A 15,575-nucleotide genomic window follows, 5' to 3' on the forward strand; every position below is an offset into this window, starting at 1 on the left:
AAAAAAAAAAAAAAAAAAAGAGGCATCTGGGTGGCTCAGTCGTTAAGCGTCTGCCTTCGGCTCAGGTCGTGATCCCAGGGTCCCGGGATCGAGTCCCACATCGGGTTCCCTGCTGGGCCGGAAGCCTGCTTCTCCCTCTCCCACTCCCCCTGCTTGTGTTCCTGCTCTCGCTATCTCTCTCTGTCACATAAATAAATAAAATCTTTAAAAAAAATAAAGCAAAAAAATAAAATACTAATGTCAAAAAGAAACAGACCATTCAGATTTGCAGATACATTTTTTTAAGAGTATTTTGAATTGGTAGGTAATGACCATCTTTTATAAGAGGATTCCAAATAATTAGTTCACACATGCATTTTCTTTATATAGTAAAAACCTGGATGGGGCGCCTGGGTGGCTCAGTCGTTAAGCGTCTGCCTTCGGCTCAGGTCATGATCCTGGGGTCCTGGGATCGAGCCCCACATCAGGCTCCCTGCTCAGCGGAAAGCCTGCTTCTCCCTCTCCCACTCCCCCTTCTTGTGTTTCCTCTCTTGCTGTGTCTCTCTCTGTCAAATAAATAAATAAAATCTTTAATAAAAAAAAAAGCTGGAGATCAAGGAATTATGATCTACAAATGGGATACTCTTAGCTGTCAAAAAATTTGTAACAGTTCCTGTCGGATATGAGAGCCAGATGTTTTGGACTATCAAATGGAAATGGACTGCCTCCATTTCTAGACTTGCAGTCCCAAATTCATTCTAGAATATGGATATAAATATAGTCCATGGCAGCTTTTATTTATATGTGAATAGACTACAGGTAGAAAAGCAGCTAGAAAAATTTCCTACAACAATAATAGCTTTATTGAGTACTTTTTATGTGCCAGGTGTATTATGCTATAAACTTCAGATAGCTTATTTCATGTAATCATTATCAGAAGCTTGTAAAGTAGATATTATTTTAATTTTTACAAAGAAGGGAAGTAAAGCACAGAGATTAAGAAGCTGACATAACTTCATGCATGAAGTGTGTAATAAAGCCAGAATTCAAACCCATACAGCCTGACTCTCGGGCTACACTATGATACTATACAGATTGAATGAGTGAAGGAATGCAAATTTTGACAATTGACTGTTCATATTATTTATTTTATATTGTTAGTCCTTTTTCTACTTGAATTTAGGGAATTTTAAGAATGCCTTCTTTGTCATTAGGATTTCTATAGATACCTTTTCCTAATCTGCCACTTTTATGTTGTTATGTATCTTTTGTTGTATAGGCATTTTAAATTTGGATAGTTATATTTAGCATATGATACATATGTGCATACAATAAAAATTCAGTCAACATTAATATACAGCATCAGTATTTAATAGTCCTTTCTTTCACGAGTTGCCAGTGGTGGTCTTTTCTAAGACATCTTTCATAATGTAGATTATAGAGATAGTGTATTTTCAAAACTTTGTTTTTCATATTTAGTCTTTAGTCCAATTGTAATTTAATTTTATAATTGATTTTAGGTAGGAATTTTTTTTTAAAGATTTTATTTATTTATGTATTTGAGAGAGAGAATGAGAGAGAGAGAGAGAGCATGAGAGGGGGGAGGGTCAGAGGGAGAAGCAGACTCCCTGCTGAGCAGGGAGCCAGACGTGGGACTCCATCCCAGGACTCCAGGATCATGACCTGAGCCGAAGGCAGTCGCTCAACCAGCTGAGCCACCCAGGTTCCCCTTTAGGTAGGAATTTACTGATAATTCTATCAGTAGGATTATTTTTACATGTAGAAGACCAGTTTTTCCAACACTATTGTTAAATAGATATTTCTTTTGTGATGCCACCTTTATCATGTGCATGCTTAATTGTTTCTAGGCTCTTTATTCTGTTCCTTTAATCTATTTGTCTACATCTGTACCAGTACTGTACTCTGTGTGTGTGTATGTGTGTGTTTACATTGTTTTAATTACTATAACTTTAAAATAACCCTGTTGCTTAGGCAAGGATTTCCCCACTTCCCACCACACACATGTTGTTCCTAGTCATTCAGAAATTTCTTAGCTACTTTGGGACCCCTATGTTTCTGTTTGAATTTTAGAATCAATTTATCTGGTTTCAAAGGAATAAAAATCCTGTTGGGATTTTAACTGGAATTGCAAAGAATTTATAGACTAATTGGAGAAGAATTGAGTGCAATTTTTTTTCTATCACAAAGATGTTTCAAGTTAAGGGAATCTATTAATATAATTCATCATATTCAAGAAAAAAAGATAATCAGCTTCATAGAGCTAATTTTTTTAAAAATCAGAACTTCAGATTTTATTTATTTATTTATTTTAAAAGATTTTATTTATTTATTTGACAGAGAGAGATATAGCGAGAGAGGGAACACCAGCAAGGGGAGTGGGAGAGGGAGAAGCAGGCTTCCTGAAGAGCAGGGAGCCCAATGCGGGGCTCGATCCCAGGACCCTGGGACCATGACCTGAGCCGAAGGCAGACGCTTAATGACTGAACCACCCAGGCGCCCCAGAACTTCAGATTCTAAAAGAATCGATCTATAAAATAGGAGTAAAAGGACACTTTATTAACATGATATTGTTAACAATTTTTCCACACATAATAAGCTAAAAGCCCGCACCATGTTTACTAGGGAAAATGAGACACATTCCCACCAAACTCAGGAACACAACCAGATCGCCCATGCTACCACATTTATTTACTGTAATACTATATGCCTAGGCATATAACAAAGAGAAAAAAATGGAAGATAAAAACTGGGAAGGTGCATGCAAAATTATGATATCTAGATGATACAGTTATGTATGTGGGCAGCTGAAGAGAAATAACAACTGAATCCAATATGGACACAAAATTTACACAAAAACCAATAGCATTCTCTATCTAAACCACAATCAGATGAAAAATAAAATGGAAGATGGTAAGAGTAGAAACAAAACCATAAAGAAAAAAAGTATCTGATGTGTATGGGAGAAAAAAACCTTTAAAATATTAGTGTGGCCTCAAAGAGGATTTAAGTACATTTTTTTTTTATTTTTAAGATTTTATTTATTTATTTGAGAGCGAGAATGAGAGACAGAGAGCACGAGAGGGAAGAAGGTCAGAGGGAGAAGCAGACCCCCAGCCGAGCAGGGAGCCCGATGCGGGACTCGATCCAGGGACTCCAGGATCACGACCTGAGCCGAAGGCAGTCGCTTAACCAACTGAGCCACCCAGGCGCCCGATTTAAGTACATTTTTAAAACAAACTTTTTGGATAGGATCCATCATTATTAAACCAATATAACTTCGTTTTAAATTAATCTTCAGACTTATCTGAAAAAGATTCTAGATATTTGGGGGCACCTGAGTGGCTCAGTTGGTTAAGTTTTGACTCAAGGTCTTGATCTCAGGATCCACAACTCACTCAGCAGTGGGGAGTCTGCATGAGAGTCTCCCTTTTCTTCTCCCTCTGCCCCTCCCCCCACTTGTACTCTCTCTGTCTCTCTCAAATAAATAAATCTTTAAAAAAAGATCCTAAATATTTTTCTTAGAATAAAGCAAGTCTATTCAAGCTGAGTCTAGAATATATTTGAAAAATAAGAATATAAAATATCCAAGAAAAAATATTAAAAATGTGTATCATGCTCCAAGTTTTTAAAGGCATATTTAATATTTGTATAACTTTAAGAAAAGGCCTTTATGCCCTACTATAAACTGTTATTTTTTAAAAAAAAGATTTGTCCTATTAAGGATCTTAAAAATGAAGGAAAGGAAAGTACTGTGATACCAGCAAGAACTTTTTAAAATGTTAAGTCTTGTTGCCAGGGCTAGGGGGATACCCATCTTTTTCTTGGTTCTGACAGGAAAAAAAATAGAACTTAATGACAAATTTTGAATTTGTTTAAGGTTCAATCCCTTTTGTTCCTTGTTACTCATATGGCATTTTTTTTTTTTTTAAAGATTTTATTTATTTATTTGACAGAGAGAGACAGCGAGAGAGGAAATGCAAGCAGGGGGAGTGGGAGAGGGAGAAGCAGGCTTCCCGCGGAGCAGGGACCCCGATGCGGGGCTCGATCCCAGGACCCTGGGACCATGACCTGAGCCGAAGGCAGCCGCTTAATGACTGAGCCACCCAGGCGTCCCTGGCATTTTTAACATATGTATGTAAAGAGAGTTAACATCTTGAAAAAGTAGCCTATTATAAAGCACTGATTCATTTTATACAGTCAGAAATTAACTCATATTTACTTCTAGGTCTTTTGTTACTTGTTTATAGGTTTTGTCAGGAATGTAATCTTTGGTTTTTTTCTATGAGATTTATGCTCATTCACTAGGGTTAGTGGAAAAGACGTTTTAATGCTAATTTATTAGAACTAGTGGAAAATATGTTTTCTCTTGTTTTTCCTTATCTTTGTTATGGTTTATATTCCATTGGGATTATCTATTCCTAAAACATTTATTGAATGATTAGTGGGTCCCAAGCTTAGGTTCTGAGTACTTCTCACCTTTTGTCTCCTTTACTTCTTACATCAACCCGTTGAGGAAAATGCCACTTTACAAATGAGGAAATTAAGGCTCAAATTTGGCTGTTGAAGTTACACAATTAGTAAATTTTGAAGCCAGTAAATTTTGATGTCAGACGCTACAGCCTCATTGTTAACCAGGAAAAATGTCTAAATCTGGCTCCACTTTGAAAGCCTAGTACCTTGAAAATTTTTTCAGTTAGGTATATGTTAATCAGATATGTATTCCACTTTCCTGCTTCTTTTGTCAGTAGAACAACAGGCATTTATTCTCATGCTAGGAATCTGCATGTTGACTGTGGGTTTGGGGCTCTACTTTGGGATGCAGGTCAACTGGTCTTGGCAAATCATTGGAGTACATGAACCAAGTTAAGTGAAGAGCTTGCCCCAGGAAGCTGCCCTTTCACCTGAATGAACACATGAGGAGCAGACATGAGCCCACCCCACAGCCCCAGTCAAGGCTATGAGTTATCTTTTCACGTTCCTTTTTTTTTTAAGGTTTTATTTATTTATTTCACAGAGAGAGAGAGCGCGCGCATGCGCGCGCTCGTGCACAAACGGGGGGAGGGGCAGAGGCAGAGGGAGAATCAGCCTCCCCACTGAGCAGGGAGCCTGATGCGGGGCTAGATCCCAGGATCCTGGGATCATAACCTGAGTGGAAGGCAGACGCTTAACTGGACTGAACCATCCAGGTGCCCCTGTCTTTTCACTTTCTTGATGAAGTTCTTGAAAGCACAAAATTTTTACATTTTTTGATGTCCATTTTTTTCTTTTGTTGCTTGTGCTTTTGGTGTCATATCTGAAAGTCCATTGGGGTACCTGGGTGGCTCAGTTGGGTGGGTGTCTGCCTTAGGCTCAGGTCATGATCCTGGGGTCCTGGGATTGAGCCCTACTCCCTGCTCAGCGGGGAGCCTGTTTCTCTCTCTCCTCCCTGCTCGTGCTCTCTGTAGCTATCTAGGTCTCTCTCTCAAATAAATAAATCCTTTTAAAAAATTAACAAAAAATAAATAAAAGCCCATTGCCTAATCCAAGATTACAGTATCTCTATTTTTATTTCAGCTCCTTCAATTTTTTTTTTTCATTTGTGCCTTTGGTTTTTCTTTGTATTGTGGTTTCTCAACAATGAGTATAGTTTTTAGATTAGGTCTTCATTCTCCATCTTCCATATTTGTCATCATCTTTCAAAACTTTCATCTCTTTATTATTTTACTTCACATTCTAGGAGAGCTTCTTGGATCTGACCTCCATAGTCACACTGACAGTTCTGTTCTTTATACCCTCCAATATCTATTAAAAAATTATTTTTCATCTTGTGAGTAGTTTAATTCTGCTGTTGAATCTCTATTATGTTGGCAATCCTTGATCCTGCCTGTTTCCTTTTTCATCTCATCCTTGTTTTACATCTCAGCCAGATATCTCCTTCAGCACAGAGCTTCCATCCTCTCTCCAAGCACACTTCCGTGTATTCACCAACCTGGAATCTCCTACACCCATGTTTTCTTCTAAAAATTTCATAGTTTTAGCTCTTAGATTTAGGTCTTTGATTCACTTTGAGTTAATTTTTGTACATGGTGTGAGGTAGAGATCCAACTGCACTGTTTTGCATATACACATAATCTGGTTGTCCCAGCACCATTTGTTGAAAAGACTATTCTTTTCCCCAGTGAATTGTCTTAGCACCCTTGCCTAAAATAAATTCACTAAAATGTGAGTATTTATTTCTGAAATCTGTTTTAGTTCATTGATCTCCTATGTCTGTCCTTATGCCAGTACCATACTGTCTTGATTATTATAGCCTTGTAGTATGTTTGCAGTTGGGAAGTGTGAATCCTCCATTTTTTTTTTCTTTTTCAGGATTTTTTTGGCTGTTCTGTGTCCCTTGCATTTTTATAGGAATTTTATTAGGATCACTTTCCCATTTCTGCAAAAAAGGCAACTGGTATTTTGATATGAACTGCATTGAATTTGTAGATCAATTTGAGGTGTATTGTTGTCTAATACTAAGTTTTACAATCCACGAACATGGAATGTCTTTCTTTTTTTTAGGTCTTTAAAGTTTCTTTCAATAATATTTTGTAATTTTCAGAATATAAGTTTGACACCTATTTTGTTAAATTTATCCTTAAGTATTTTATTCTTTTTGATGCTATTGTAAATGGGATTGTTTTCTTAATTTCATTTTTGGATGTTCACTACAAGTGTCTAGAAAGGTAGCTGATTGTGTTGATCCCATATTCTGCAACCTTGCTGAAATTGTTTATTCTAACAGAATTTTAGTGGATTCCTTAGATTTTCTATATTCAAAAATCATCCCATATGAAAATAGATAGTTTTATTTTCTCTAATCTGGATGCCTTTTATTTAATTCTATTGCCTAATTACTTTGTGTAAAACCTTCATTGTGGGACACCTGGGTGGCTCGGTTGGTTAAGCATCTGCCTTTGGCTCAGGTCATGATCCCAGGATCCTGGGATTGAGTCTCACATCGGGCTCCTTGCTCAGCGGGGAGCCTGCTTCTCCCTCTGCCTGCTCTGCCTGCTGCTCTCTCTGTTTGTTCTCTCTCTCTGACAAATTAATTAATTAATTAAAAATAAACAAATAAATAAAACCTTCATTGCTATGTAGAAGTGAATCCTTGTTCCTGACCTTAAAGGGAAAGCATTTAGTGTATCACCATTTATTATGTTAGCTGTGGAGTTTTTGTGGATGCCTTATATAACATTGAGAAAGTTTCCCCTTTTTGCTAGTTTGTTGAGTGTTTTTATCATGAAAAAAGGTTGGGTGTTAAGTGTTTTTTCTGCATCTGTTGAGATGATCCATGGTTTTTGTTTTTATTCTATTGATACCATGTATTACATTAATTGATTTTCAGGTGTTAAACCAATATTGCATTCCTGGGATAAATCCCACTTGCTCATGGTACATAATCATTTTTATATATTTTTGTTTATTTGTTTTTAAAGAACAGTTTTAAGCTCACAGCAAAGTTGAAAGTATAAAGATTTCCCATATACCCCTTGTCTCCTTGAATGCATAGCCTCCCCCATTATCAATATCCCCCACCAGAATGGTACATGTATTACAATTTATGGGCCTATATTGACATCATAATCCTCCAAATGCATAGTTTACATTAGGGTTCACTCTTGATGTTGCACAGTTGATGGAATTGGACAAGTGTATAATGGCATGTATCCATCATTATAGTATCATACAAAGTATTTTCACTGACTTAAAAATCCTCTGTGCTCTGTCTATTCATTGGTCCACTCTCTTGCCCCAACTCATGGCAATCAGTGATCTTTTTACTGTCTCCATAGTTTTGCCTGTTTCAGAATGTCATATAGTTGGAATCATACAGTGTGTAGCCTTTTCAGATCAGCTTCTTTCACTTAAGTTATGTGCGTTATAAGGTTCCTCCATATCTTTTTATGACTTGATAGTTCATTTCTTTTTACTGCTGAATAATATTCCATTATCTGGATATACCACTATTTATCCATTCACCTACTAAAGGACATTTTGGTTGCTTTTAAGTTTTGGCAATTATGAATAAAGTTGCTATAAACGTCTGTGTTTCCTTTTTATATTTTGTTGGATGAAATTTGTTAGCATTTTGTTGAGGATTTTTACTTCTGTATTAATGAGGGATAATGGCCTGTAGTTTTCTTTTTTTGTCTTTGTTTGGTATTACTATCAAGGTAATACTGGCCTTATAGAATGAGTGTTTTCTCCTTTTCTATTTTGGAAGAGTTTGTGAAGAATTGGTGTTAATTTTTCTTTGTTGTTTGGTAGAATTTACCAGTGAAGCCACATGGGCCAGAGCTTTTTTTTGCGGGGGGGGGGGGTAGTTTTTTGATTACTCATTCAATGTCTTTGTTACAGGTCTATTCAGATTTTCTTCTTTTTTTTCCCCTTGATTCAGGTTCATTAGTTTGTGTCTTTTAGGAATTTGTGTATTTCATGTAAATCACCTAATTTGCTGGCATGCTGTTTGCATAATATTCCCCTCTAAGCCTTTTTATTTTTTTGAGGTTAGTAGTAATGTCTCCTTTTTCATTCCTGAGTTTAATGTTTTGAGTCCTCTCTCTCTCTCTCTCTTTTTTTTTAGGTCAGTCAAATGAGAGGTTTGTCAATTTTGTTGATCTTTTCAAAGACCCAAGTTTTGGTTTCACTGATATTTCTATCATTTTTCCAGTCTCTATTTTATTGACTTCCGACCTAATGTTTATTATTTCTTTCTTTTGGGTTACTTCAGCTTTAGTTTGTTCTTTTTCCAGTATCTATAGTTGAAAAGTTAGTGTATTAGTTTGCAATCTTTCTTCTTTTCTAATGTGGGTATTACCTTAATGCAGCTACAGATTTCCCTCTAAGTCTTTCTTTAGTGGCATCACATAAGTTTTATTATATTGTGTCTTCGTTTTCATTCATCTCATAGCATTTAGTAATTTCCATTGTGATTTCTTTATTTTTTCTTGTCCTTTAGTACTTTCACCATGTGTATATTGGTACACACTCATGTGCACATTTGATAGTACACTTGATGTCCCACATTTCTCTGAGGCTCTGTTTATTTTTCCTCATTCTTTCTCCTCTTTGGTCCTCAGGTTGTAGAATCTCGTGTAAGTCTACAAGTTTGCTAATTCTTTCTTCTGCCAGTTCAGCTCGTCTACTGAGCCTGTCTAGTAATTTTTTCACTTTAGTTATTGTACTTTTCAATTCAGAATTTGTGTGGCTCCTTTTGTAACTCCTGTCTCTTTGTTTAGATTCTCTATTTGATGAGACATTCTCAGTATATCATCCTTTTTTTTTTTTCAGTTTTTATTTTAATCCCTGGTGCTCATCACGACAAGTGCGCTCCTTAATTCCCATCACCAATTTCACCCATCCCCCTACCTACCTCCCCTCTAGTAACCATCAGTTTGTTCTCTATAGTTAAGAGTCTGTTTCTTGGTTTCTCTCTCTCTTTTTTTTTTTCTTTCTTTGCCTATTTTGTTTCTTAAATTCCACACATGAGTGCAATCATATGGTATTTGTTTTTCTCTGACTGAATTATCTCACTTAGCATTATGCTTTCTAGACCATCCATGTTGTTGCAAATGGCAAGATTTCATTCTTTTTTATGACTGAATTATATATATATATATATATACATCAAATTTATCCATTCATCAGTTGATGGACACTTGGGCTGCTTCCACATCTTGGCTATTGTAAATAATGCTGCAATAAACATAGGGGTGCATGTATCTTTTTGAATTAGTGTGTTTGTATTCTTTGGGTAACTACTCAGTACTGATTGCTGGATCGTAGGGTAGTTCTATTTTTAACTTTTTGAGACACTTTCATACTGTTTTCCAGAGTGGTCACACCAGTTTGTATTCCCACCAACAGTGCAAGAGAGTTCCCCTTCTCCACATCCTCACCAACACCAGTTGTTTCTTCTGTTGTTGATTTTAGCCATTCAGTTGTGAGGTGATCTCTCATTGTAGGTTTGATTTGCATTTCCCTGATGATAAAGGATAATGAGCATCTTTTCATGTGTCTCTTCGCCATCTCTGTGTCTTCTTTAGAGAAATGTCTGTTAATGTCTTCTGCCTATTTTCTAATTGGATTATTTGTTTTTTGGGTATTGAGTTTTATAAGTTCTTTATATATTTTGGATACTAACCTTTTATCAGATATGTCATTTGCAAATACCTCCTCCCAGTCCATGGGTTGCCTTTTAGTTCTGTTGATTGTTTCCTTCACTATGCAGAAATTTTTATTTTGGTGTATCCCGATAGTTTATTTTTGCTTTTTTTGGAGGTGTAAGTGAATTTTTATTGGGAACTTGTCAAACAGCAGCAAATGAAAAATGAATAAGGAAAAAAAAAGAAAAATGAATAAGGAAACTTCCTATTGTCACAGAAACACAAGATCTCCATCATATATGATAAGGGAGGCATTTCAGTTTGTGATCCCCAGCACAGAAATGACAAATGCATTTCCATTCAGTCTAATACTTCTGGATTCCTACCAGAAAGAAATACATTAAGAGCATGGAAAAGTTGCTTACTGAAAGGATACCCCTAAAGAAGAGTAATGGAGGGAATGTAGAAATTAAGTTATGTAGAACACTTTTTAAATTGTAATGAACTACATTTTCATATCTTCACAGTAATATCTTCATATCTTCACAGTCACTTGCAGAACTGGTTCAAATTATTTACATACCAGATATATTTTTAGTCTTCTGCATAAGTGTTTGAATATTACCTATGTTTATGTGAAATGAAGCTATTAATACTTTTCTATAGCAGTAACTTGCGCACCAGGAAGGCCAAGACAACAAATCAAGAAATGAGCTTTCCCAAAGCTGCAATGTGAAGATTATAACCAGTTGATTTCATACACATGTATGGGTTTCTTTGCTATAGGAAATCCAAATGGAATAAGAAATGGAGATGAGTAAAAAGGTTTCTTGAGGGGAAGGATGACACCTTGTATGCATTTAGTTTTCCTGCCCCTTCTGATGCATCACATTCTTCTGCACGGTCTGATGTCCATAATGTTAGGTTGTCTCCAAGCAACTGCATGATAAGGGTGCTGTCTATGCATGAGTCTTCATTCAGTGTATTAAGTTCTGCAATGTCCTCATCAAAAGCAGTTTAAGCCAGTGTGCAGGCAAGCTCTGGGTTATTAAGGATCTCATAGTAAAATACAGAAACGTTAAGAGCCACCCCCAGGCATATTGGGTATATAGGTTGCATCTCTTTCTTGCTTATATCAAAAGCCTCTTGGTAAGCTCCTTGGGAATTATCTCTTGTTTGTTTTTGATTATCACCACATGCCACTTCAACAAGGTACCTCAAGTAATCTCCCTTCATTTTCAGATAAAAGACCTTACTCTCTGGATTAGTCACATTGGCTGTTGAATACTTGTCCAACAGTTCTAATACTGTGATGCGGATGGACCTCAGTTCAGACTCCTCTTTCTCCAGTAGTCCTTAAATCAGCTGCAACTTCTTGTTGGAGGTGTCAGTTTTCAGCTCCATGCTCCAGATGACTCGCCACGCTGACCTGCAGCCCTGACCACATTCATGCTCCACATGACTCTCCACGCTGCCCTGCTGCCCTGACCACATTTGTATAGGCCATGGAGAGCAGATTGTGCTCCTTGTTGCACAGCTTGGCATCTTGTTCGGTTTTGGCCTTCATGCAAATTGCCATTTTGTCGTAGCACTTGGCCTGCTCAGCCAGCTTCACCTTCTGGATGAGCTCTGTCTTTTCCTTGGGGACGAGGAGAGGAGAGTGAGGGAGAGCACCGACTGGATGGGGAGGAAGCATAAAGAGGGCCTTTACATCTCTGCCACTGGGGTGCAAGTCTATTTTTGCTTTTGTTTCCTTTGCCTAAAGGGACCTATTGAGAAAACAATCGCTACACCAGTGTCAGAGAAATTAATGCCTCTGCTCTCTTCTAGGATTTTTATGGTTTCAGGTCTCACATTTAGGTCTTTAATCCATTTTTAATTTATTTTTCTATATGGTATAAGAAAATGTTCCACTTTCATTCTTTTTTAAAAGATTTTATTTATTTGTTAGAGAGAGAGCACAAGCAGGGGTGTGGCCAGCAGAGAGAGAGGGACAAGCAGGCTCTCTGCTGAGCAGGGATCCCGATGTGGGGCTCAGTCCCAGTACCCTGGGATTTTGACCTGAGCTGAAGGCAGATACTTAACCAACTGAACCTCCTAGGCACCCCTCCACTTTTATTCTTTTACATGTTGATGTCTAGTTTTCCCAGCACCATTTGTTGACGAAACTGCCTTTTTCCCACTGAATATTCTTTCCTGCTTTGTCAAAGATTAACTGACCATATAAATGTGGATTTTATTTCTGGATTTTCTATTCTGTTCTATTGATCTCTCTATTTTTGTGCCAGTATCATCCTGTTTTGATTACTACAGTTTTGTAATATAACCTGAGGTCCGGAACTGTGATGCCCCCAGCTTTTCTTTTCTCTTTCCTTTTAAAGTTTTTAAGTAACCTCTACACCCAACATGGGGTTTGAAACCACAGCCTCTCCCCACCTCCAAGATCAAGCATGCTCTTTCAACTGAGCCAGCCAGGTGCCCCTGCTTTTCTTTCTCAAGATTCCTTTGGCTATTTAGGGCTTTTTCTTGTTCCATACAGATTTTATAATTGTTTGTTCTACTCTGTGAAATTGATTGGTAGTTTGATAGGGATTGCATTAAATGTGCAGATAGCTTTGGGTAACATAGACATTTTTTTAAAGTTTTTTTAGTTTCGTTTTTTTAAAAGATTTTATTTATTTATTTGGCAGAGAAAGAGATAGCGAGAGCAGGAACACAAGCAGGGGAAGTGGGAGAGGGAGAAGCAGGCTTCCCGCCGAGCATGGACCTCAGTCCCAAAACCCTGGGATCATGACCTGAGCCGAAGGCAGATGCTTAATGACTGAGCCACCCAGGTGCCCCGACATTTTTTTAAAGTTTTATATATATATGGGGGTTTTGGGGTTTTGTTTGTTTGTTTTTAGTAATCTCTACACCCAACAGGGGGCTTGAGTCATGACCCTGAGATCAAGAGTCACAAGCTCTTCCAGCTGTGCCAGGCAGGCACCCCGGACAGTATAGTCATTTGAACAATATTTGTTCTTCCAGTCCATGAGCATGGAATGTCTTTCCATTTCATTTGTCATTTTCAGCTTCTTTCCTCACTATTTTATATTTTCAGAGTACAGGTCTTTCACCTCTTTGGTTAGATTTATTCCTAAGTATTTTATTATTTTTGGTGTAATTGTAAATGGGATTGTTTTCTTAATTTCTCTTTCTGCTGCTTCATTATTATTGTATGAAAAATGCAACAGATTTCTGTAGATTGATTTTGCATCCTCCAACTTTACTGAATTCATTTATCAGTTCTAGCAGTTTTTTGGCAGAGTCTTTCAGGTTTTCTATATAGTATCACCAGCATCTGCAAATAATGAAAGTTGTACTTCTTCTTTACCGATTTGGATGCCTTTTATTTCTTTTTGAGGTCTGACTGTTGTGGTTAGGACTTTCAGTACTATGTTGAATAAAAGTGGTAAGAGTGGACAACCTTGTTTTGATCCTGATCTTAGAGGAAAGGTTGTTTTTCCCATTGAGGATGATGTTAGCTGTGGATTTTTCATATATGGCCTTTCTTATGTTGAGGTAAGTTGCCTCTAAACCTACTTTGTTGAGGCTTTTTAAAATGAATAAATATAGGGTGCCTGGGTAGCTGAGTCGGTTAGGTGTCTGCCTTCGGCTCAGGTCATGATCCCAAGGTACTGGGATTGAGTCCCGCGTCGGGCTCCCTGCTCAGCGGGGAGCCTGCTTCTCCCTCTGCCTGCTGCGCTCTCTCTCTGACAAATAAATAAAATCTTTAAAAAATAAAAATAAATAAATAAAATGAATGGGTGTAGTACTTTGTCACATGCTTTTTCTGCATCTGTTGAAATGATCATATGGTTCTTATCCTTCCTCTTATTGGTGTGATGTGTTACATTGATTCATTTGAGAATATTGAACCACCCTTGCAACCCAGGAATAAATCCTACTTGATCATGGTGAACGATTTTTTTAATGTATTGTTGGATTTGGTTTGCTAGTATTTTGTTGAGGGTTTTTGCATTTATGTTCATCAGAGGTACTGGCCTGTAGTTCTCTTTTTTGTGATACCTTTTTTTTTTTTTTTAAAGATTTTATCTATTTATTTGAGAGAGAGAGAGCACATGAGAGGGGGGAAGGTCAGAGGGAGAAGCAGACTCCCCGCCGAGCAGGGAGCCCGATGCGGAACTCGATCCCGGGACTCCAGGATCATGACCTGAGGCAAAGGCAGTCGCTTAACCAACTGAGCCACCCAGGCGCCCCTTTTGTGATATCTTTATCTGGTTTTGGTATCAGGGTAATGCTTGGGTGTTCCCATGTTGGGTGCATAAATATTTACAGCTAAGGCTTCACAGTACTCTCACTGTGTCAAGAGACACAATGTTTGCAGGGGTTTGAGCCAGTCTTTTGGGGTAAGGGACCCTCCAAACTGGGACTGATGCAAGTATGACTGGGAAGGGCAGTTCTTCTGGAGCACAGAGGGGGCAGCAAGATCGGCATTAGTGTGGGCACTACACTGGTTTCCACAGGTGGCCCTGTGCTTATGCTGATGAGTTGGGGAGGGAAATGGTGCTGGACAGTTCCTTTGTTCCCAGGTGGGTCTCCGTAACTGCTGCCTTTCTGGGACACACTCCAAGATGAGCAACTAACTTCCCCATTGTGTGCCCCAAGCACTCTTCAGATCACTGTTTCCACATTGCATTTCTGGGGGCAGGGCTGTTTACCCTGCCTTTTCTCCAAGATTAGCCCCAACGTCCTCCAAGCTCTGTCAGAGCCATGCATGCTGACCTTTAAAACTCTAGGCCTGCAACTAAGCCTGGGTGGCTCAGTCAGTTAAGCATCTGCCTTTGGCTCAGGTCATGATCCCAGCATCCTGGGATCGAGTCCTACATCGGGTTCCTTGCTCAGCAGGGAGACTGCTTCTCCCTCTGCCTGCCGGTCCCCCTGCTTGTGTTCTCTCTCTCTCTGACAAATAAATAAAATCTTTTTTTAAAATTAAAAATTAAAAAAACCCCACAAAACTCTAGACCTTAAGTCCCACTGGTAGCAAGAACTCATCAAATTTAGGCCCGCTCACTGTCCAAACCAATTGCTGTGATAATTCATTTTCCCCATGTGCTCCCTTGTGTGCTAGTCTCTCTCACCCTTCTCTGTGAGTACAGCTCTCCCCACTACAGGGGCCATGATTAGCTGCTCTCCCTATCTGTGTCTCCACATTTTCTTTGATGTGGCCTCTTTACCTTTAATTGTAGAGTTCAACTAATCTTCAGATCTATTTCTGGGGTATTTTAGGATGATTTCACAATTATCTAGTTGTATTCGTGGGACCATCTCGCCATCTTGCTTTGTATCTAAAATATATATATATACTGTCCTTTCTTTAATCATGGTTTCCTTTAGCTATGCCTATAATGGATGCTTTGAAGTCCTAGTGTGTTAAACCTGACATCT

The 15,575-nt window shown here is 38.1% G+C and overlaps 1 protein-coding gene and 1 pseudogene across 11 annotated transcripts in view; one reads left to right on the forward strand and one right to left on the reverse strand.

The window, feature by feature from the left end:
• The window catches only part of ZNF568 (zinc finger protein 568), an 88,960-nt gene that overhangs the window by 8,696 nt on the left and 64,689 nt on the right, over positions 1 to 15,575 (forward strand). The window lies entirely within an intron of this gene.
• Positions 10,441 to 15,308, reverse strand: LOC118022760 (annotated as a pseudogene).

The sequence above is a fragment of the Mirounga leonina genome, unplaced genomic scaffold (assembly GCF_011800145.1).
Source record: "Mirounga leonina isolate KUSES-001 unplaced genomic scaffold, KU_Mleo_1.0 Mir_177, whole genome shotgun sequence".
NCBI classification, from domain to species: Eukaryota; Metazoa; Chordata; class Mammalia; order Carnivora; family Phocidae; genus Mirounga; species Mirounga leonina.